Source organism: Sitophilus oryzae, unplaced genomic scaffold (assembly GCF_002938485.1).
Source record: "Sitophilus oryzae breed Bouriz unplaced genomic scaffold, Soryzae_2.0 scaffold_1181_pilon_pilon, whole genome shotgun sequence".
Taxonomy (NCBI): Eukaryota; Metazoa; Arthropoda; class Insecta; order Coleoptera; family Curculionidae; genus Sitophilus; species Sitophilus oryzae.
Window position 1 is genome coordinate 784,573 of NW_022145817.1, and position 24,494 is coordinate 809,066.

Sequence of the window (24,494 nt, forward strand, 5' to 3'; positions counted from 1 at the left end):
GTTGAGATTGGTTGGTTACTAATTTTTTGCACCTTTACATATAATACTCGGCTACGTTTACTGGCCTAGTACCCGAATGGAGTCTTCAAACGGACAGATGGACAAATGGTCATTTTAATACAAATGTCGCGAAAGTGAATTAAATTATTTATTAATTTTTTGAAGAATGTATTCTTGGGATTATGGTCCGTAATAAAATGTTTTTAAATTAAGTAATTTCAATATTTTTCATGATGTGTTTGACTTAAAAAACATTTCTATTACGGACCATAAGTCCAACAATACAGCCTTAAAAAAATAATAATCTATTGTTCAAAGAATAGTATAATCCAAAAAGAAATATTATTTATTAATTTTTAATTTATTACTTTTTCAACGTTTCAAACTACACTTTTTCAAACATGTCTTTCAAATCCTTCAATTAAAGCTATTTAATTGATTCAAGCTGTTTTAAGCTGTTAATAAGAAGTTTTGCTTCAAATATGCGCACATAGTGCACACACAAGTTCTACATTTTTATGGCCGTATAACCAGATTTTCATCTAACGAACCTCTCTCTATATATAAAAATATAGACGTTAGACTATCTATTACTATAAAATTTAATAAAATTATAAAATAACTCGAGCGCTATTCCATTTATGATGTAACCGAAAAACAAACACAAATAATATATTGCAAAAATGCACCATTACATTAATAACTAAATTAAATTAAATGACCAAGCAATAAAGAGCCGTAATACTTTACTATCATAATTCCTTAAATATGCGACCGGTCGTGAGATAAGCATCTTTGAAAGCTGAGCGACATTTAATTATAAAATTGCTCGAATTAAAACGGACCCTATTTGAAGACAAAAAAAGAAAAACAAACACGTCATAAACGGCATTAGTTTCTTGCAAAATGCTTCCGTTTGGACGCGCATCTCGTGTCGATGGGTATAAAAAACGTTTTATTAAATATATTAAATTCATACGATGCCTTTTTCGTAAAAATCTAGAATATTCCGCAATAGGTATGTTGCTGAATATTGCAGCATATACTTAATTAATAATTTTAGCTTTTTATTTCCAAATAAGTAACTTATTGCTTCTAAAAGCTATCAAGTTTATGGTTATAATTTGGATTAGCATGCAATGGATATTTTAAGTAAATATCAGATCAGTCGTATTAAAGACTTCGGTTGGTTAGACAATTACACAGTTTTTAATTAATTTATTAGGTACATTTTCATGCCTCCATTCATCGGATGTATGATTTGCTTGTGATTGGTGTCATTTTATATTTCCATATTCATAACGATTTCGCTGTAATACTTATAGTCTAGGCTGCCGGTAGACGTTGCGTTCACTACTGCGCTTCATATCTGTATTCAACATCTGTTCACTATTGCGCATCACAAATTCACAATGTATTTCAGGACCTAAGGACACTAGGAGAAACATATGTGCGGCATATTTAGTTTCGTAAAACTTTCATGCCAAGCAAAGTAATGTGAAAATTGCATCATTGTATCTCTACTTCTAGACGAGAAATCCCATAAAACATACGAAAATGGGATACACACGAAATGGGATGTGATACGCAGTAGCGAATCGCAATAGTCTTTTGGCATTTTGGTCAGGAGAGCATAGAAAAAGATATATTAAACAACCAGCTTTTTTAAAATCCTTGTTTTCCCGACATTGCCTAGCTCTTGTACTATTATATTTTGATTAAGGTTAGATCAAATTTGTTAAGGAAGTGTCAAAACGTCCATTATCGTAAGATGTTTCTCCGTTGACAGGTTAGAGTAAAACATTTGCGGACGAAAAGTGGCACAAACATGGGCCGAGAATGAGCATCCTTTTTAACGAAGTTTGCTGAAGCTGCAAGGACCTGAAAAAAAGGAAACGGTCCAGCATTACCTATGCCGCTCTCCGGCTTTGTATAGGACCCGGAATCGTTTCTTCGGAGGCTATATATATAGCCTCGTAAATCTTGAAGATGTTGCAGGGAAGATCTTACCAGCGAATGCTGAACACTTAACATTCCAACTATACCATCCCTAGGGATAGGATCTGAGAGTAAGTGTTATGAAAACTGCAATTCTACTAATTTCAACCAACTAACCAACCATGTTGAATAGTATAGTTGTATGGAAAGATCAAAGGAAAGATATTAACTTTCTATATTAAAAAATATGGTTAAAACTTGTAAATTTTCAAGAAGGAAATGAAAAACATAATAATTGACGCCAATGAATTGAAATAATTTGCCAAAATGTTTCTATCGACATTAACAAAAAATAATTGCCAACTATTGCGATTCTTCGTGATCGCTCTGTATAACTTTGTCTGACTCTTTTAAGTTGTTGGTATATTACAACGTTATGTTCCCCAGATCACCTTGTATATTATCCACTACAGTGTGTACCGCACTTGGGCAAATAAAAATCTCGTAAAAAACATCGCTAAAAGGCTCATTAACCGTCATATACGTCGAAGCCTATTGATGCTACTATAAACCATCTGTACCTTTCACTAGTTTAACATATGACGTAATTTTTTGCTCCAAGATCGAGTGCGTGTGCGACTTTTAAAATAGTTCCAGTAGACGAGGTGTAAATAAAGGAACCTTTCACTAAATGGCATTATCGAGATTTCAGAGTCTAGCAAGTACGACAAAACTTTAATTGACCACCTTTAAAAATTAATTAATTATTTTTTCACCTTGCCCGCGGGTTTTAAAAACTATTAAGTTGAAAAAATGTGTGTCGCATTGCAGGCTACTGTTATGTCACACTTTGTGGCTTCAAATATATTTGTTATGAGAAGTAAATAATTAAGATTAATTTGATGAGATTTCTTAACACTCACAAAGAAAAAAATAATGCACAGATTCTCGTTCTATTAATTTTAATTTTTTATATTTTTTTTAAATAATTATTCGTCTTTTTATTCTTTCAGATACAAAATACTTAAATTAAAAAGTCTTCTTATTGAAAAGATTTCAATCATACATTTTTATTAAAAAATGTTTCTTTTTATTTATTCAATATTAGTTAGTTTTTTTTAAGTTTTTACGACTCCAAAATGCTGTTATGTCAGCCGCATCGGCTGCCGACCGGGTCTCAATAAACTATCCTTCTCGCGCTTATAGATACTCATAAGACTTTCTTATCGCGCTTATTTAAAATCTTTATTCGCGTCTGGCAAGTATTAAATCCCATTGAATTCGTCTGGCAATTAACACATATTTTTTAATATCATCTAATAAACAAGCTGTAAAAATTTTAGAATGCCTAAAGTATGTTTTCCAGGTATAATAATTAAACATATTTGGAATGGTCTGGTTACACTTTAAACCCGAAAAAAAGTCTGGCATACTTATTTCTAGGTTAAATAGATGCTAAAATTTAAGAATAAACAAATTTCAAGTTGCCTAAAGAATGTTTTTTGGATTTATTTTTTTGCAAATGTTATGGGTTGCGCAGTAGCGAAATACCCCCAACCCCCCAGCCAGACTTAGGATTCTGGGTTCATCAGTTAATAAACTATACATTTTTAGTTATTCTAGCTTGCCTAAAATATGTTCTCTAAATAGGTCGTCAGCTCTTAGGCTATAAGTAAACATGATAATAAAGAATAAACGACTGTCGCGATTTTTTTTTCCTTTGAATTTTGTGTTCAGTAGTAAAATTACGATTGTCCGGTAATTTTCCAAATAAATATAATAAAATATCGGTAATCGATCCAAAAAAATTAAAAAAATGCTTTATGTTGGATTAACAGATGTATAGAGGGGAAAAATTATTGCCCTCACCGAACAAGGAATGCTCCAAAGAGACGTAGCAGAGACAGTAGGCGTTACCCAGGGTGTTGTATCGAAAACATATGCAAGGTACTTGGAATTAGGAACACATAAGGATAGGCCCAGACAAAGTCGTCAAAGAGTCACAACTGAACAACACCGCCTTGTGTGCAAAATTGCTAGAATAAATCCCAATGTTTCTCATCCAGAGCTACAAAGACAACTTCTGGCAGCTACAGGTGTGAACGTTTCAGTTGAAACCATAAAAAAAGGCTTCGTTCTCAAAGGTTTTACTGTAGGAGAGAGTTACGGATCTTACAGTTATCTCGGAAAAATAAAATTGACCGGCTAAATTGATGCGTTCAACATCAAAACTGGACAACTGAGAATTGACAAAATGTTCTTTTTTCGGATGAGACCAGAATTGGCCTAAGATCAGATAACCATCGAATTCGGGTTCTCAGAGCTCCAGGAAGACGAGGGAGACTTCAGGCTGCCAAATCTGTATGAAGATATAAAGGAGGAACTGTAATGTTCTGGGAGCCAAATTTCCATTGTTACCACTTCAATAAACTTTAACGGATCTGAGATATGTTGATTTGGTGCTAGAACCAATTGTTAGTCTTTGAAGAACTACAATTGGGCATAATTTTAACTTCTTGTACGATAGTGCACCTCCCCATACCAGCAGAGTGACTAGAGAATGTCTTGAAATGGAAGGTGTCATAGTTTTGGACTGGCTTTCATGTTTACCTGATCTAAACCCTATCGAACACTTGTGGGACTAGCTCAAAAGAAGGGTTAGAGCTCGTCGAAACAATCCAGGGAAATCTTGCACAGATTATTGATGCAGCATTAATGTGAAAACATACCCCAGGACAGCATTGATAATTTAATAAGAAGCATGTCAGCCCAGATAGAAGCTTGCATAAGGGCTAGAGGTAATTAAAATTATCAATTTTCTTTTTTGGTTTTGGTTAGGACTGAGTTTTATTAATAAACACAAAATTTTCATACGTTTCAAAAATTATGAAAAATAATAGATGATTTCATATAAGTTTGGTTGTGTGTATGTTCACAAAGCGAAGCATCTAGGTACGTTTTTTTCTCGATAGTTTGTTTTTTGATTCATCTCAATAGCTTTATTTTTATTGAAGATATTCGCTTTTAAAAGGGTTGACAAGTAACAATTTACAGTAATTTTAGCTTTGATTTTAGGTCCTCATCAACACGTTTATAAAATTGTGTTTATTGTTTTTGTAATGTCACTTTCCATTAAAAAGTCATATTATTATTTTTTATTGGCGTTTACTCTAGTAGAGATAGTTTTAAGTTTGGTTATGTATCGGCTATTTTTACTTTAATTATTGATCATGGTAAAGAGCAATTTTTGGACTTAAAACCATATCTGCTAGAGTTGGCTAGAGTAACTGCTCAACAGACAATAATAATATAATTTTTCAACGACAGTGATATTACATAAATTAAAATCACTATTTTATAAGTGTGTCACACGCCCCTCTTCTTCAGGACTATTATTGGCTATTAGGACTATGCCATCAGTGAAACTTAGATGGTTAAGATATTCTCCATCTATTTTTAATCCTTTGTTGGTCCAGTCTAGTTCACGGAAGATTTCTTCTCGTGTTTCTGTAAATGTCTTTGGGGATAATGCGTCTTCCTGTCGTACTATTTTTCCGGTTGAGCCAAATAGTCAAATTAAGAAAAAAAACTTTGTACACCTTTTAAAGAAGCTGTGTAGCCTAATTACAATGAAAACAAAGTTATAATAATGAAATACTAAGCAGCAAAATTTATTAATGCATTAAAGGTATGTCTATGTCTATACAGTTTTAAAACATATATTGTCCATCCTTTTTACGGTCCAAGTATAAGCGATAAATTTAAATTTATCGACGATTCTGCCTGTAGCACTTAAATACAGGAACATTTTAATTTAGACCTAAATCAAACAGAAAGTTTTATTATCGTAAATAACAGCTCACCTAAAATAAAAATGAAAATTTACGATTTTTATGGCCTGGTCTTGTAGAAGCTTTCTTACACGATTTTAATATTATATTGCTATAAATTATCAACATTGGTCGAATACTTTCCGCTTTATTACCATATTATACACCTAGTTCGAACAATATCAGGATAGTCAGGAGCTTGTAAATAGGAACATCGAAATGAAGCTGTTTAAATGCTAGTGTGAAGAGAAAATTTATCGAAATATTTATGGTATGGCATTTGTATTATTTGACCATAAATTAAAAATTTCGTTTTCATAATATCTTACCAGGTAGCTAATTAAATTTTATTTTTTATATATGCTGAACAGAAATATTTTATTTACATTTGTAAATGTCACCGAACATGTATTTCATTTTAATATATTCATTAATGTTTTTTTTAATTAATATGTGCTAATTAATGTAAGAATTTGCATATGCAGTTTTGGATAAGGTTAATTGAAGTATTAAATTAGTTAATTAAAATTTTGATAATGCCTGTGGGACATTATCTTTGGTATAAAATAAAATAATTATTATTAAAGCTAATAGAGATGAGTACACCCGGTATTTTAAAACAGTCGGGTCCGGAGTTACATCATCCCTCATGTACCTACATCCAGGTTCCAGTTTAGCCGGATCTATATAATTCTAATAATGAATTTTAACTTAACTAAATTTTGTTTTGCATGGAGCAATCCGCGTTCAAAAGTTTTGTAGTCCGTTAGGGAAATTTGATGTTTGCGTTTTGTCAACTCCTTATCACCTGTTCTTAGCTGTTCTATTTACTTGGTGGAGTTACCTCAAGGTTCAAATTTACGACAATACCAAACCAAAACACGCATCAGAAGATGGCTACGCAATGCGTTTTCTTTCATGAACTTTTCTGTGACTGAAAAGCCCAATACGTGATGTTATCTCTCTTCCGCACACCGGATATTCAAAAATCTCCATGCTTTGTTGCCTCTATACTTTTTGGTTAATTGAATTATTATTTAGGTTAATTGGAATTTTGATAAAAAAATTGCTAATAGTATAGTTAATACCTTAATCAGAATGTAATACACTGGGTTTATTTCATTTATAAGTAGTGATGAGCTAGACAGAAATGAGAAACGGAAAATGGAGTGTTCCATGTTGGGATTTACATTTAGAGATAAAATATCCAATCATACCATACGAAATCGAACAGGAGTAAGAGATGCGGTGATATGTATCTTACATCTTAAATGGAATTGGGTAGTACATATGGCTAGGATAACAGATGGACGGTGGACAAAGAGACCTCCTAGTCGATGGACAGATGATATTAAGAGAGTGGCTGGAAACTGGATTCAAGTGGCACAAACCAGAAATGGCTTAAGGGAGACTTTTGTTAAGGGAGGCTTTTGTTAAGGGAGGCTTTTGTTAAGCAGTAGACCGGATAAGCTAAATGATGATGAGCCAGACTGGTCTTTGTCTTGCGGTCTTAGTCTTATTCACAAGCAAGACCAAGATCCACCAACAGTGCAAGATTTCCGCAACCAAAACCAAGACCAAATATATGCAAAGACTTATAAAAGTCTCGCACCAAGACAAAAATCAAGACCAATACTGGACACTGCAAGGCCAAGGCCAAGACTACTTATTAACTGCAATGGATATACTATCCTTTGATTTGTAAAGTGCAATATGATCGACAAAAAACGGCATCAGCGATGGCTATGAAATGAAGATCGCTGTCATTTTATACTATGTATTATATGGGGAATGTCGCCGTTTTATTTTCAATTATACGGTATATTTTTCATTATTTCCGAGCTTTTACAGTATGTAATTTAATAACACTTTTGCATATTAGAAAATAGATTTGTACCTTTTTTGAAAAAACGAATTTTAGTTTCAATTGTATCTGTTAAATTCAACAACTTTATAGCTTATTAAAAAACACCCAGTAAGAAAAACACTAAGGAACATTAATTTACCTTCAATATTTTTAACACTACCTGCGTTACAGGTTTATTTTATAAAATACCATCTTTAGCAGAGGAATTTTTACTTTGCTGAAAATATTGTTTTAATATTACATTGTAGGTACGTTATAGGTACCTTTATTTATATATACAGTAGATTTAGATTAAAATTCAAAAATGGTTGCGAGATATTTATTCATTTCAAGATGATCAAAAACGATAAATATTTTAAAAACATTTAATACACACATACTGATGCATATCGACGTAGTATTATTTGCATTTACAGGAACAGTAGCGTGTGACTTGCAATATTTATTAGTTTTTCTTATGATGGGTGTTGTCCAACCAACTAATAAAAATATGTCTATATTAAATATTTTGATTTAGAAACATGCAAATGCACTAAGTATTTTAAACTTTTGCGAAAACTTGCTTTTAAAATGCGTAAAAACAGGCTTATACGCAAAAGATATGTTGTTCATCAGTCTAAAAAGTCTGTAGTACAACATGAAAAAGTATATACTAAAGAAATGGACTTTACATTCGAATAAACTTTACAGCCCTTTCAGATGGAGCGGACCGTCCGCGTGTTTTTATATTAATGTGTTTATGTATATGGCCGTCATGGGCAAGAATGTGAATCTATTAACAGCTCGTTGAATTGTAGGTACACAAAATTTTATTGTCAATACGAAATTGCCACAATACACCTACCATAATCGATAATTGAGAAAATTCCAAATTGGTGGTGGCAAGTTCATTTGGCTCTTAAAAATTAACCAAACCAGGTGTTGACATGAATAAAAAAAAACGAATGCTCAGAAATCATGGTTCTGACCGTAAAATGATATTTCAGAAAAATATACACACGAAATTATTGCAGAAGGTGCTTTAAATTTAGTGTAAAAGTACAACCCCTCGATTATCCCTGTATAATATCACAGATAACATATGTTATCTGTGATAATATGCCATATACTAATGTTTATAAAAAAAACTGAATTTAAAAATAAAGTTGGTATATTGATATTAGTGATGGGATAACTCGAGCGAAAATTCGCTCGAGTACTCGATTATTGAAATAACCGACATCGCTCGATTATGAACGAGCGATGCAAGTGACGAGTACCAAGCGACGAACGCAAGCGATCCTAGAATGAAATAAATTGAAATCCGATTTTAATGTGACATACTCGATAAAAAGCCGAACGCATTTTCCACATACATTGAAGGTAGCAAATTTATACGACGCCGTATGTACCGAGTCCGTCTCAAAAGTGGCTCACCCCTATTACTTTTTTTGATTTTTTTCGATAAAAAAATGAGATTTGTTATGTTAGTATATGACATAAATTACGATTGATTGACGTATTCAATTGTTTTCTGTTACTTCCTGTTTCACCGGAAATGACTACAATTTTTGATTTTTAAATGCACCCTCGGTATTTTATTTTACTTTATTTGATTGAAAATGACATTCTAAATAGAACGACGTATCATATGTCAACTTTTGACATATTCGCTTAAAAACAAATTGTATTTTAAATTTCAATCTAGAGTGCCGTGCTGTGTTAAAAACACTAATTTTTAATCAGGAGCCTTGGAAAAATATATTTGATCGTCTAATGTTTTTAGTGTCTTGCCCTGGCCGGTTAAAAGATGCCCAAATCGTATTTTTGATCATATCTCAATTTTTTTCAAATGGAACGAGGGTGGCTCATTAGCATATTTCGAAAAAGAATTTCTTTATGAATAATTTGATACCACACACTTGGTACTTCGAGTCAAATTGTCATTATGAACCGCATGTTACAAATTCAAATTCAATTTCAAATATATCATATGCGAAAATGTCAAAAGTGGACATGTGATATGTCATTCTATTCAGAGTGTCATTTTCTACCGAATACAGTAAAAAAATACCGAGGGTGCCATTTAAAAATCAAAAGTTGTAGTCATTTCCGGTGAAACCGGAAGTGACCGAAAACAATTGAATATGTCAATCAATCCTAATTTATGTCATATACTAACATACCAAATCTCGTTGTTTTATCTGAAAAAATAAAAAAGTTATAGGAGTGAGCCACTTTTGAGACGCACCCGGTATATTTATCCGTTGCGTATCTGAGGGACAAAATTTTATGACCTACATCGATAATGCTTCGAAATAAACTAAACCAAGAGACCAAGGGATCAAGCGAATCGCTCGCCGCTTACTACTTGCCGTTCATTACCGAAAGAATATGTGCCCTGTGCACGCAGCTTACTGCTTGGCGTTAACGAGTACTTACAACATGTGACGGACAAAAAACCGTATTTTTAAATACGAGCGATATTTCGCTCGAGTGATCACTCGGTTATTGCAATCGCTTGATACTCGAGTACCCGATTATTGAAATTAATCGGTTTTTCCCATCACTAATTGATATACGGACATCATAAGAAAACTACAGGTCGCATAACGTTCAATGGGACGAAATATGCTGGGAATAACCAAGAGAGACCGTAAAAGAATAGAGTGGATACGACAAAAGACTCAGATAATATATATCGTCCACAGAGTCAAATCCCTCAAATGGCAATGGACAGGACACCTGGCAAGAAGAACGGATAACAGATGCATCACAAAAATTACAGCATGGTATCCACGAGGAATTAAGGACCCATCAGAAGAAGACCGAACCTGAGATGGGACAATAATATTAAGAATCTAGCAGGGATAACTAGGATCCGCGTAGCCAAAAATAAACAACAATGGGTCCAACTAAAAAGAGAATATGTATAGCTGAGAGTTGAAGATGAGGGAAGCTAGGGTTGCCAACCATCTTCTATTCCAGAGGACAGTCCTCTTTTTGATCCCACTGTCCTTTTTTCTCTCGCGTATTGAAAATGTCCTCTTTTTTATATACCAAACTCAAAATCTTTAAAATGTTTGTGTATCGCCACAATGCAATGCTTTAAAAAATCGTTAATCTGTGTCTTTCACTACTCCCAATCGTTAGTACAGAAAAGAAGTCGAAGAAATATTTATGTAAAAGAAACATTTGTGGAAACGATAAACATGTTTAACTATTTTATCTCTACTTATTGTTGCCTCGTGTTTTGAAAAAAACATTTTGTTGAAAATGGTTGTATTTTAACAAGTTTTGAGTATAAATATTGTTAAGAAAGTAAGAAAGACCATCAATCGCATACTATTGACATGACTTTTTGGTAAATTCTAGACATTTGGGTGAGGTTTCAAAAAATGACATTTTTTATTTTGAAAGTTGGTAACCCTAAGAGAAGCTGAGATTGATGATGATGATGATGATGATACTGATATATAGTTTGCTAAAAAATTACAAAAATATGTCTAAAAATAAAAAAATATAACACTTTAAATTTGTCGAAAATTTTTTCCGTTTCGTTTTTTTTGCATCTGAGCGTGTGAAACTTAACCTACTGCAAACATCGCTACAAAATCTAATAAAGACAATACAAATCCAAAATTATTGCATTGCAGTTCATATTCTTCAATTCTTCAACAAGCGTTAAGTATTAGCATACGTTTAATGCAGAGAATAGACCGTCTCGAAAAATAATCTTCAAACTTAAGTTGATCGCTTACAGCAAGTTTGCAGTCGTCCACGCTTGGGTGCAAAAGAACTACTCCAAGCGAAGGAAATCACACCGGCAGCGTTAAAATAATGATAGAGATTCAATGCACGTTCTGAGACTTACGTAATAATGATAAATTCCTATTAATCATCGACTACTGAACCGTCGTTTTGTATCTTTATCTCTTTCGTCGTTCGGTTGCCGCTGTGGATTAGTAAAACCGCGGGATATTTGTTTAATTAATATGGTAAATGTCATTAGGGCTACCGACCGGCTTTCGTAACGAGGTGTTGGCATAATGGGTTACGGTTTTTAAAGCACATTCTTTGGACAATTCTTAGTTTCCAATATTTTACTAATTGCCGGGAGTGGTATTGATCATTTAAAATGTAGTTCAAAAGCATACAGGGTCCGGCAATAGTGCATCTGGCATCTCTAGCTCCTAGAAAAAACTTGAGAACTTTGTTTAAGTGCAAACATAAAGTATGTAATAGGATGTATTTCAGGAAAATATTTTAAAGATAAAGATGTTCGCCTGCATGGCACTCTAGACTGAATTTTAAAATACAATTTTTTATTCATCGAGAATGTCAGAAGTTGACATATGGTATGTCATTCTAGTCAGAATGTCATTTTCTATCGAATAAAGTAAAAAATACCGAGGGTGCCTTTTAAAAATCAAAAGTTGTAGTCATTTCCGGCGAAACAGGAAGTGACCAAAAACAATTGAATACGAATACGTCAATCGATCCTAATTTATGTCATATACCAAATCTCTTTTTTTACCTGAAAAAATAAAAAAGTTATAGGGGGTGAGCCACTTTTGAGACGGACCTGGTATATGGCACAGATTGTAGTTTAGCTTCAATCATACGTTGTTTATTTGCTGTTTTATTTCGTTTTTGATATTCCAAATTATTTTTTGTAAATAATTTGGATATCTCAATTCAGTTCAGGTAAAACGATCTAGTTTTTTCGGCTACACACAATATGTTACTTGATACGTTTTGATTGAATGTTAAAGTTGGAATTAACTCTATTAAGAATGAAGGGTAATAAAAATGTAATAGTTAAAGTTTTAAAATTGTTATAGTTAAGATATATGTTTACTCCATGAAATGTTTTATATTAATAAAATAAACCAAGCTCAGGCATCCCACATGGACAGCCGTATATCTCCACAGAACAATAAGACCTACTTGAAACTATCTGTCCATTGCAAACTAGAAGCGAACATAAATCATCGAAGAAAATGTATTATTATTTTTCTCTCATGAAAACAATAAAGAGCTGCAAAATATCTCGTTAGGTAAGAGTGATCACGTCTACCGCACTCCTACGCTCAACAACTGACACACTTACAATATAATATCATAATACTTTTAATATAAAATGTTAACCTTAATTTGTGGACATGTAGATTTGTAGTGGCATTACTTAGAATTTGACGTGGAAGATAATGTTGGTAATTTGTTGTTGGTTTTTTAAGCGTACCATAATTTCAGGCTAGACAACCAATTAGTCAGATAATTAGATACTAATTTGTGCAATTAAAAAGTGTATACTTAGTAAATAAATGTTGAAAGGAAATTTTAACGTGCCCCAGTTTGTGTTTCGATGTAGTAATTTAAATTACTTATTATCGTTATACACGAAGGTCTAAAGAGTTCATTACTTTCTTGTAATTTTTTTTTCGATGAGGAGGGAAAAAATCTTCCATAAGACACCCATAGTTAGGTAGTGCCGGATTCCTACCGGCTAAAAAAAACTCCTCGTTCAAGTAAGCACACCACGCCGGAACCGCTTACGCATTAGGCCGCTTCGACGTGGCGGGCTGCCTACGCCATGTGGCGTTGTTCCTCTTCTTTTTTACTTAGTACATTATTTATGCATTTGTTTACTGTTTCCCATAATAATTCACCTCCCTCAAGGCTTCTCATCAAGTTCGTTAGAGTGAAAACTTGTCCACTCTCCTTCTTAAAATTATCTCTCTCATCGTTCCAATAGAATACATGTTCAACATCGTCTATTTCACCACAAAATAGACATGACTCAGAGCTTGCCCGCCGCATCTTATAGACGTATTTTCGGAATCACCCGTGTCCAGACAGCATTTGTGTCTTCACCATATGGTCTGTCAATCCATTGTTGGGTATAAGTCTCCAGGTCCATCTTCCATACTTTCCTTTATCCCACCGATCCTGCCACTTCTCCATCACAGTTTTCCTGGCTATTTGTTTTAGCTCTCCTTTGTATCTATCCGCTCGTTCATGAGCTAATATGTGGATAGGAGGGATGCCCGCAATGACACCAACTGCCTCAGTAGATCCAGTTCTGTAAGCGCTACAAATTCTAATACATAATTTGCGCTGCAGAGCTGTTATCTTGCGCTTTGCTTTTATTTTGTTTAATTTTGTCCATTGCCTTACACCATACCGGAGCTGCATATAACAATTGGGAATGTATTACGCTAACAAGAATTCTACGCTTTGATGACCTAGGGTCCCCTATGTTCGGCATTAGTTTTGATAATGCAGCTAGAGTTTTTTCCGCTTTAGTGATTGTCTGGGTAACATGTTCACAGAATGTTGTTTTACTATCTAACCAGACTCCGAGGTATTTTACAGCATTCTTAGGTACGATAAATGTTCCCTAAATATCAAAAAGGATTGGCGCCAGTTTTCGTTTGGTGGTTAGAATTACCGCCTCTGTCTTTGCTGTCAGCTGTGAGCTGAAACTGTACTTTCTTGTAATTAGAATAAATAATATTGCAGTACCTTATGTTACACATTAACCATAAACTGAAAAAAAAACAATTTAAGAACTAGAACAACAATGACAATGTTTAATGACAATGACAATAATGACAATGTTTTAAAGATAGGAGATAAGACATTTTCAATTTAGGGTTTTGATGAAAAAAAAATAAACTTGAATTTAAATAACAAAAATTTGAGCAATTTTGTAACAAAGGAAAATAAATATATTTTTTATCTCCTTATGTGATATCCAATAGGTTACTTTAGACATATCGAAATATGCGGATTTTTATGGAGACGGACTCTCCAAATTGGAGAATAGGCAATCTCGAAATGGACAAACCAATTTTTCACAAAAATCCTGTCACCAATTCTCTGTAGACGTTTAACCCACCATCGCCGTGAACCACCCTGTCATCATCATCATCATCATCATCATTTTCAGCTTATTCAACCATTTCCAATTATGGTGTAGCCTCCCTTACATACTCTCTTTGTTGTCTATTCTTGGCTATGCGGTCCAAGTTATCCCTGCTAATTTCCTAATATCATGGTCCCATCTCAGGTTTCCTTAGTTCTACCTGGGTAACATTCTGTAATTTTTTTGGTCCATTTATTGTCCGTTCTTCTTGCCAGGTGTCCTGACCATTGCCATTTGAGAGATTTGACTCTGTGGATGACATCTATTACCTGGGTCTTTTGTCGTATTCACTCTATTCTTTTACGGTCTCTCTTGGTTATTCCTCGCATATTTCGTTCCGTTGAGCGTTATGCCACCTGCAATTTCCTTATGATGTCCGTTTTAAGTGTCCAGGTTTCGCATGCATAGGTCATTACTGGTAGTAAACATTGGTTCAATGTTTTCTTCTTTAAATAGCGCCATTCTAGATTTGAATATGATTGAGTTTCTTCTATAAGTACTCCATGCTAACTGAATTATTCTGTTGATTTCTGGTAGTAGAGATCTAGACCTGTGATATTCTTCTACTATTTCGAGTATTGTGTTATTTAATAGTATGTCTTTTCTTTCCACTAGATTGTTGTATATTACTTTAGTTTTTGCTAAATTCATTTTGAGACCCTCTTTATTGCTGGCTTTTTAGTTCATCAATTTGTGCTTGCAGTTCTTCAGGACTATTCGAAATTAGGACTGTGTCATCAGCGAATCTTAGATGGGTAATATACCCTCCATCTATTTAATCCTTTATTGGTCCAGTCCAGTTAACGGAAGATTTCTTCTAATGTTGCTGTAAATAGCTTTGGAGATATCGCGTCTCCCTGTCGTTCTCCTTTGCCAGTTGGGAACTCTGGAGTTGTTTTACATATTATTAATCCTGTTTTGGTTACTTTGTATATATTGGCGAGAGTTTCTATGGTTTCTCCTTTCCAGAACCAGTCATTTCAGACCGCAAGGTTATGCTGTGTTTGGTATTGAGTGGAACTTCAGTGACTTTTCAGTAATACAATTTAACCGATGAATGGATTAAATATTTTAAAAAGAAACAGAGGCGGACTTGAAATTATTTTATTTTTTTTTGTACTCAGGAGGCCAAGTTCTTTCAAAACCTGATATAAAAAATGCGGATCAGTATTAAAAAAAATTAAATTTGCCTCTGTATCTCACAAATTATAAACTAATTTGAAAATCTAAAAATACTGCTAGATAGCTCTAATAAAGTGACTATAAGAATGTGCAATTATTTTTTTGATTTTCTAAAAGGTAACAATAGGAAAAAATAAAATTGATTTTCAAAAAAATCGTTTTTTTTTTCAAAAACTCAATCCCTGAAATTTTTAAAACTTTTTTGATGACATCTTAGTGAACATTCCAAAAGCGCAACTTCGCCCCAATTTAACCATGTCCGTATCTATTACGGTTACCGAGATACCAATGCTCGTAGCTCGATTTTGTAGCATCTTGTATATTCCCGACTCACATATTGAATTGGTCGAGGCCCGTATCCATCCTGTATCGCCCCCTAGACACAGAATTCCCATTGTTTTGCATCGATTACTTCGAGTCGGTACTGCTCCGCAAATTTTACGACCCAACGAAATACTAAACTCGTAATGTTCACCTCTATTGTTTTCTGATAACGGAACTTAACATTTGCATAAAAAAGTTCCAGTCCTAATACTTATATGCGCAAACCTAGTTGTTGTGTTTAGGAATATGGGTTCGGAAAAATCGTAAAATTACAAATGCAATCTTGATTGTGGTCGTTATCGCAATTTCAACCTAGGCGACCTAATTTTAACAAATATGAACGTAGGTGTAATGTATTGTTACCAAATTAGTATTACGAGAGCTTTGGATAGCTTAACTGAAAGTTGTTTCGGGTCACGCTCTTTTTTGCATTATTCGAAGCTCAAAAAGTGGCGATATAAAATAAAGTGTGTGTATTTAGGCTCCTCCAGGGTTTAATTATAAAAATACCAAGGAAAATATCAAGACATAGGTATTTATTTTTCAACAAGTTTTAACTACTTCCATTTAAGTAAATAATGTCAAGGCAATTATACTAATTTAGGCTATTTGACGTTAATTTTCGCTTAGTAGTGTAACGTTTTTATGTCGAAGTTCCAGAATTCGAGCCCTGGGAAAACATTACGCTTTTAAAGTGGCAATCAAAAGTAGCCGTTGAGCAGAACGCTAAACAGTATATTTTGGTATACTTCTTGCCATGCGAATCGATTTCTGGATACTCATTCATCGAGCACTCTGATGGACTTTGTTGTATTTTATTTACAGATTAACAATATCACCCTTAAATTTTATATGAAACTGATTATTGAATATAAAACATATCTGTATATTGATCATCCATCAATAACTTACCGAATATCAGTGTAAGAAGTTCTGTGAAGTGTTTAAATCTTTCTATCTCTGGTCCATTTAGATTTTTATTATTTATATTAAAAAAAAATAAATTGCAGAGCTAACCTCTTTATCATTATACGAGAATATTTGGAGTTTTCATTCATTGGAGTCAAAATTTGGTAAATTGGGTATGGAGTAAGGGAAGAGTCGCTGCTATAATATTAATAATACACTTAGGAAGGTGTAACAAGGTAATTAAAAACTTGTGCTTACCTTAAAATCTCTTTTAAACTACACACAAACAGAACATTTACATAGAGCTTCCGCTCTCCTAGAAAGGAGAAAGGAGAGAGGACACCATGAGGATGCATAAGATACACTTGGTCGGTGTATCTACGCTGAGGCTATCCGCGCGTGCGCACACCTTCATTTCATGCTAGAATGTAGACACAACAGTACACTATTACAAAGTGTCTATATAGATATTTATATTATGTGTATACGTCACATTTTTGTGTACAAGGTGTGTACTATAGGCATAACTATGATACGAAGTATCACATATACATATGACTTATACATTGTATGTCTCAATATACCGATGTAAGATTTCATCATTTTAATAATTATTTGTTACGTTACAAAAAACTCTTTAGAATCTTCAGTGGATACGGTATACAACTAGTAAACACTGTATCACACAATTCTATCAATATAAACCTGCGTGTATCTCATATGTATATGTTAGAACTAGATGAACACTTAGGTTCACTTTAACATATTTTGTTTTTCATGTGTCTCCCTTGTAGAAACGTAATTTCATTTGGACGTGCTGTATGGGGGAGAACCTACAGCCGAAACAATTTGACGCATAGACTTATCCGGTTTATGGATTTTTGGCAACGCATACAATTTTGGTAATGAGGGATTGGATACTAGCAATTTTCTCTTTAAAGAAAGATCAATAAGGTTGTAACATTCTTTTAGAGTTTTTTAACGTCTGCTACCATCTTAGACAAAGGATTCTTTTTTAAATTTATGTAGGGACCATTATCGATTAAGTTGTTAACCTTATCGTAATAGTCTTTTTTATCTAATATAACAACCTTATTTCCCTTATCAACTTTTAGGTAGAAACAATCTTTGTTACGCAAACTCTTGACAATATTGTGCTCCTTGTTAGATTTTAATGATTTACTTGAAAGGATATTTTTTGATAACTGATTTCTACAAGCCTCTCTTGTAAATGCCAATCTAGTAAATGTAATAGTTTATGAACATTTTATGAATTATAGCTTGTCAAATTTCTTTCTTCTTCTTCTTTCTTCTCAAACTCCAGCCAGCAGATGTACAGTACATCTGCTGGATCTGTGTCTATGAAAGGAATGCGGACAAAAAACATTTAAATAAACAGCAATATATTTTATACGTCGATTTGACGAGTGCGTCACCGCAATTCGCTCCACCCACTCATTTTATTGGCTACTTGCAAATTTGTTGAATTTTTATTGATGGGACGCGTCGTCTATTTTTTTACGAAAAACTGTACTGTATTTGTATTTTAATATTTTATAAAGGAAATGTCCTTGTATTCCAATGTCATACGATGCTAGTTTTTAAGGCCTTTTTGTGCAGAGGATGTTTTTTTGCTAATTGACTCAGTCAAACTGTCCTGATGATGGGAATAAAATTCTCGAAAGCTTGACAATTTGAAAAAAAAGTAGTTTTATTAGCCTATGTGGTGATTATTGACTGCATCCTCACTTAAATTTTGAGGTTTTTCTTAAATATTAAATGTATAACAACATAAAATGCAACAATGTATAATTATTTGAAAAAAAAAAATTAAATATAACTTAGAACAAAATGCCAAGATTAGAGTAACATTCGAGGCATTCCACGAAGAGAGAAACCATGATTTTATCAAGGTGGCATATTTCACAGCTAATCTAGATATGCTTACTTCAACAAAAGTGAATTGTTTCGTCAAGATAAACTACTTCTTGGAAATAATGCGACAAAAAGCACGTTTCAGGTAAAATCCGTGTCCTCTAAATTAATAAGATTCTTTTGTTTTATTCTACTAGTTACATTCTTAAATTGGTAAGGACAATGTGAACAAAAAAGCTTTATGGTCAAGTGTGCTGTGTACTACTGTGTATAGAAAATTACAAAAAAAACGCTAAATTTTAAATTCAAATAATTAAGCTTCATTCGGAACCTCCCAATTAGTGGAATAAAGTAAATAGTGGTTTCAATTACACTGTATAGATACTTTTTAGTTTACGATCATTCACAATGTCTAAAAAAACACAATTAAAATTAATAAAATATCCTAGCAACAGCTTGCGATAATCTATTGTATCCATAGAGAAAGCACAATATTTACCTTATAAAACAATAAACTTCTGATTTCTACCAAAATTTTTTTTCACGGGTGATAATCAAAGGCCAAAATTACATTCCTCGCAAATTTTGAAGTATAATTAGTGGAAAAGTCAAAAGTTTGTTAACTTTTTCCACTAATTGAAAATTACTACCACTAATTATGAAGTTCTGAATGCTTATATTAAAATTAGGTGAACAAACTTCTACGGCTAATTGAAACTTCTAATTTATTCCACTGATTTCGAGGTTCTGAATCAAGCTTTATAATAAATGGAGATTGCTGATGTTGATTTTTTCTAAAAGAGCTGGCTTTATATTTACAGAAACTACATATAAACATAATTAATATAGGTAATACACTTACTCGGGTGTACCATTTTCGTGTATTTTTACAGGGTATCTCGTTTATGAGTGGAGATACAAAGATGCGATTTTCACATCGCTTTAAGCTTGGGTTTCATGTATCTGTTATCCGACGATACGATTATACGATATTAATTTTATTGGTTGAATTTAAAGACTTGTTGTTTAGAAAACGTTTTGACGGTTGTTTAGAAAATTACGCAGTTTATATATTTGTTTGTGATTGGTGTCATTTTATATTTTCAATTCCATAACGATTTCGCTGTTTTAGCTATAGTCTAAGATCTAGCAACGTTTTTTCGGGAGAGAATTTTAAGAAGCTGGTTCTTTAATATATAGTTAAGGTCAAGGTGTATTACTGGTTGCATAACTGCATTAACTGCTACATAACCGTAACGTGCATTGAGGAACCTGGCGAATTCGCCAGAAAGTAAAAGAGAATTACAGAATTCTTTAGAAAATTCCAGAAACCATCGCCAGGGGGGTATATAAGGCCCGCGCTTTGACAGTTGGAGAAGTCTGAAGATAGTCTGAAGTCTGAAGTTTGATAATACCGCGAAATACCGTTAGAGTAATAGTAGTTGCATAAATTGTGTTGTAAATAGTATAAGTTGTGTGTACAAAGTGAGACAAATAAATTCGTTAAGTATTTTATCGTGAGTTTAAATAGTGGACCCACGAAATCCGTAACAATATCTTTTGCTATGCTCTCGTGAACAGTTGAACAGGGTGCGGACAGTCTGGTTGTCGGTAGACGTTGCGTTCAGTACTGCGCATCATATTATCGACGGCGTTATTTTTTTGCTTTTAACAAAACTACCGTTCAACAGATTTCAAAAAATTGTCAAATATCTAAATTGTATACAATATTAATTTTCAAAAAAACCTTTGCTACAAGTCAAAGGACTTTTTCTTGATTGTAATAATTGTTTGAAATTTGGTTTTTTTGATGTCGCTTAAGCCTTTTCTATATTTTTCCTCCACAGTGTGATAATGACTTCCCGCGGGAAGAAAATCAGAGATTTGGCATTAAAATGTGGAAATCAAGGGGTTGAGGTTGAGAGCAATATCATAGATAATGATCTTCTGGCAGAAGCATTGCAGCATGATGCGCTGTTGGAGTCAGAATTATTCATGTTAGAAGCACCACCTTTTGCCACCAACGAAGAATACGGATCAAGTTTACCCGTGTTTTGCTCAGAATATTAGTTAAATTTAATTTTCCAGTTATTATTTCAAGCCTAATGAGTTTGAAAATATTGAAAGTATCAGTTTGAGTATTTTGTACTGTGTTTTCTTAAAAAAAAATTAAAAATCCAAGCGACATTTTTAATTTTATTTGTAAAACTCAAAAGGCGTAAGTGCACCTAAACGACAAAAAATGACTAGAATAATAAGACACAAAAGTCTTAAACGCCTTTCAAAAAGACGTAAACGTCAATCGAGCCTAGAAAGAAAGGCGTAAGCGCCAAATATTAAAATAACTAATTCACAGTTTAATATTTTATAAGCAAAAAATTCTTGAAAAATGTGCCATATAATCTATAATACTGTAGCAAAAAATAAGTCACAAAAAATAAAAAATATAGATTTTAGACGTTTTTTTCGTCTCCTGAAAAAAATGACGAATGGCGCTTACGCCGTTTTGTCGTGACGCCGTCGATATCTGTATTCAACATCTGCACTACTGCACATCAAAAATTCGCCCTGTATTTCAGGGACTAAGGAGGCTATAGAAACATATGTGTAGCATATTTAGTTTCATAAAAATAATTATTAATTTAATTAAATTATAGAAACACTAATCACCCATGCACTGAGACTCAATTCAATCGATTACTTAATATGCATCAGATTCACATGAAGTCACGTGCGTGGCGTCATTTTTTACTAAATATATTATGGTAAATTCACACAAGGTTTTGTGAATATGTCTAGAGACATGCAATTTTACTACAGGATTGTATTTCTGCTTTAATTTTAATTTTTCAAGTCACAAAAGTCATTGTGAAAATATATCGTTTAGTAATCATCATTTAATATTAATAAACTGTTTTTCAAAATTACATTTATTGTGAAACTATGCAAAAATACCTTATTTTTAAAAGTTTTTTTTATTAAAAATATTCTAAAGTATCAATATTTTTTTGGTAAAATTACTTTGAAATATATACAGGGTTGTTCGCCGCATACGACACTGTAGACGATTAGATGTTTGCAAATTGTAAGTTTTGGGTTCGTTGAAGGACTATTAGAGCTACAATTTAAAAATATTTTACAAGATACAGAGTGTCCCAAATTCTTAAAAAAATATCAAAGTTGTTTTTTTAAATGGAACACCCTGTATATTATTACATTTTTAGTTTCTACGATTAAAATAAAGATAAATTTGATTAAGGCTTATCGCACTTAAACCTTACCGTTTTGAAAATATTTTCAATTTTGTGAAATTGCAATAAAAATTTTTAAGGTTTCATTGCTCCAAGGGTATCAAAGTTTTTAATAATAAATATTTACTGAAGTTTATTTATTGATCAGTTATTGTGTTACAATAATAAATATAATACTACCTCATACAGAGTGTCTAAAAATTTATTTTAAATAATTAGTAGCTCTAAACGGCAATAACTTGTTTAATTTAAATGGAACACCCTGTATATTTTAGGAGACTCAGATGCACAATTTAATTGTCTAACAAATTGTATTATACCATTTTTTACCGCATTTGTCAATATACCCATGGAATATTGACATTTTAGTTTATTTTTAAAGATGTAACAAATTTTTAAAGAGTGCAGATATTAATATTGTCGATAAAGTTGGTTTATTTCAATTTAATTATTTTTATTTATTAACTATGTTAATAAATGATTCAATTAAGTATGTAATTAATTAGTATTGGGGCGGAAATACTTGTGGTATATTTAATTAATGGTATACTCTTTTATAAACATTTAAATAATTTTCTTTATGTATACAAATGGGCTAGTAACATTATCGTTTTTAGCACATGTACATTTAATACATGTTTGCTTTAAAAACAATCTAAAATGTCAGTATTCAATGGTATATTGATAAATGAGGTGTAAATTATAAGAAAATGCATTTTCTATGAAAACTTGAAGGGATAGGTAAGAAATGGTAATTCAATTTGATAGACAATTAAATTGTGCATCTGATTCTCCTAACATATAGAGGGCGTTCCATTTAAATTAAACAAGTTATTGCCGTTTAAAGCTAGTAATTATTTAAAGTAAATTTTTTGACACTCTGTATGAGATAGTATTATTTTTATTATTGCAACACAATAAATTATCAATAAATAGACTTCAGTAAATATTTAGTATTGTTACGGATTCCGTGGGTCCACTATTTAAACTCACGATAAAATACTTAACGAATTTATTTTCTCACTTTATACACAATTACTAACTTATAACACACAACAAACTAACTATTCCTTCACCAAATTGTCCGATTTTCAATTTCCACGCGGTATATTCAAATTTCAAAAACTGTCTCAGTTGTCGATGGCTCCGGCTTATATACTCTATTGACTGCTTCTCGAAATTTCCCCAATTCTCGGAAAGCGTACTTCTTCATACCAGACAATTCCATTGTCTGATTCCCTTACTTCTCGACTTGACTAAAAGTTGGCGCCTGAAAAAGTCTTTTAATTTCTGGCGGATACGCCATTTTTCTTGACAAGTTGCGGTTGTGCACGCAACCAGTAATACATTTTTAATTTCTGGCGGATACGCCATTTTTCTTGACACGTTGCGGTTGTGCAGGCAACCAGTAATACATTTTAGCCCTTGACCTTGACATTGCCCCCTTCTCAAATTTGATCGTCCCGATCAAGGTTTCCTGTTTGGTATCTCTTCAATCGATCCAGATGAACTACTTTCATCTTACTTCTAGGGCTGCGTTGAATCCGGTACACAACATCATTTATCCTCTTGATGACTGTATAAGGACCTTCCCATGCTGGAGTTAACTTTGGGGACCTCCCTTTCTTGCGCTGGGGGTTATATAACCATACCATATCGTCCTGTTGAAATCCCGTAGAATTGGCTCTGAGGTCGTAACGAGCTTTCATCCGGTCACTGGCTAGCGTAATCTTACTTCTTACGGCCTTATGAATTTCCATTAACCTTTCCTTCAGTTCATCCGCGTAGTCCTCTACATTTGTGGTGCCGTCGTCTGGTGATCCGAACACCAAGTCACAAGGCAACCGTAATTCTCGACCAAATAAAATCTTCGATGGTGAAAGTCCGGTGGTGTTGTGAACTGCACTTCTATACGCCATTAGGAACAGCGGTATGTGTTGATCCCAATCTCTTTGATGTTCGGCCACCATTTTCGAGAGGTGTTCTTCAATGGTCTTATTGAATCTTTCGACCATCCCATCAGACTGCGGATGTAAAGCTGTTGTCCTAGTCTTGTGAATACCAAGCAGATCACACATCTTCTGGAACAGTCTTGACTCGAAGTTCCTTCCTTGGTCAGTGTGAAGCTCTAAGGGAATTCCAAATCTACTGAAGACATTATTGACCAATACTTCAGCTACAGTCGATGCTTCTTGGTTTGGAATGGCAAAAACTTCTGGCCATTTACTGAAATAATCCATCGCTACTAAAACGTACTTGTTGCCCTTGTGCGTTTCAGGGAATGGGCCTGCAATGTCAACAGCGATTCTTTCGAATGGCAGTCCAACGTTATATTGTTTCATTTTTCCCCTAGAGCGAGTGCTTGGTCCTTGGCTGGCTGCACAAGTTTTACATTGTCGACACCATTT

The 24,494-nt window shown here is 33.3% G+C and overlaps 1 protein-coding gene across 2 annotated transcripts in view; it reads left to right on the forward strand.

The window, feature by feature from the left end:
* Positions 1–24,494, forward strand: part of LOC115891447 (ras association domain-containing protein 10-like) — a 112,467-nt gene that overhangs the window by 13,756 nt on the left and 74,217 nt on the right. The window contains exon 2 of one of the 2 annotated variants that reach the window (XM_030911900.1): positions 1,790–2,069. The exons of the other annotated variant lie outside the window; for it this stretch is intronic. The gene's annotated coding sequence lies outside the window, so the exon portion shown is untranslated. The remainder of the gene's footprint in view (positions 1–1,789; positions 2,070–24,494) is intronic. 2 annotated transcript variants of the gene reach the window in all.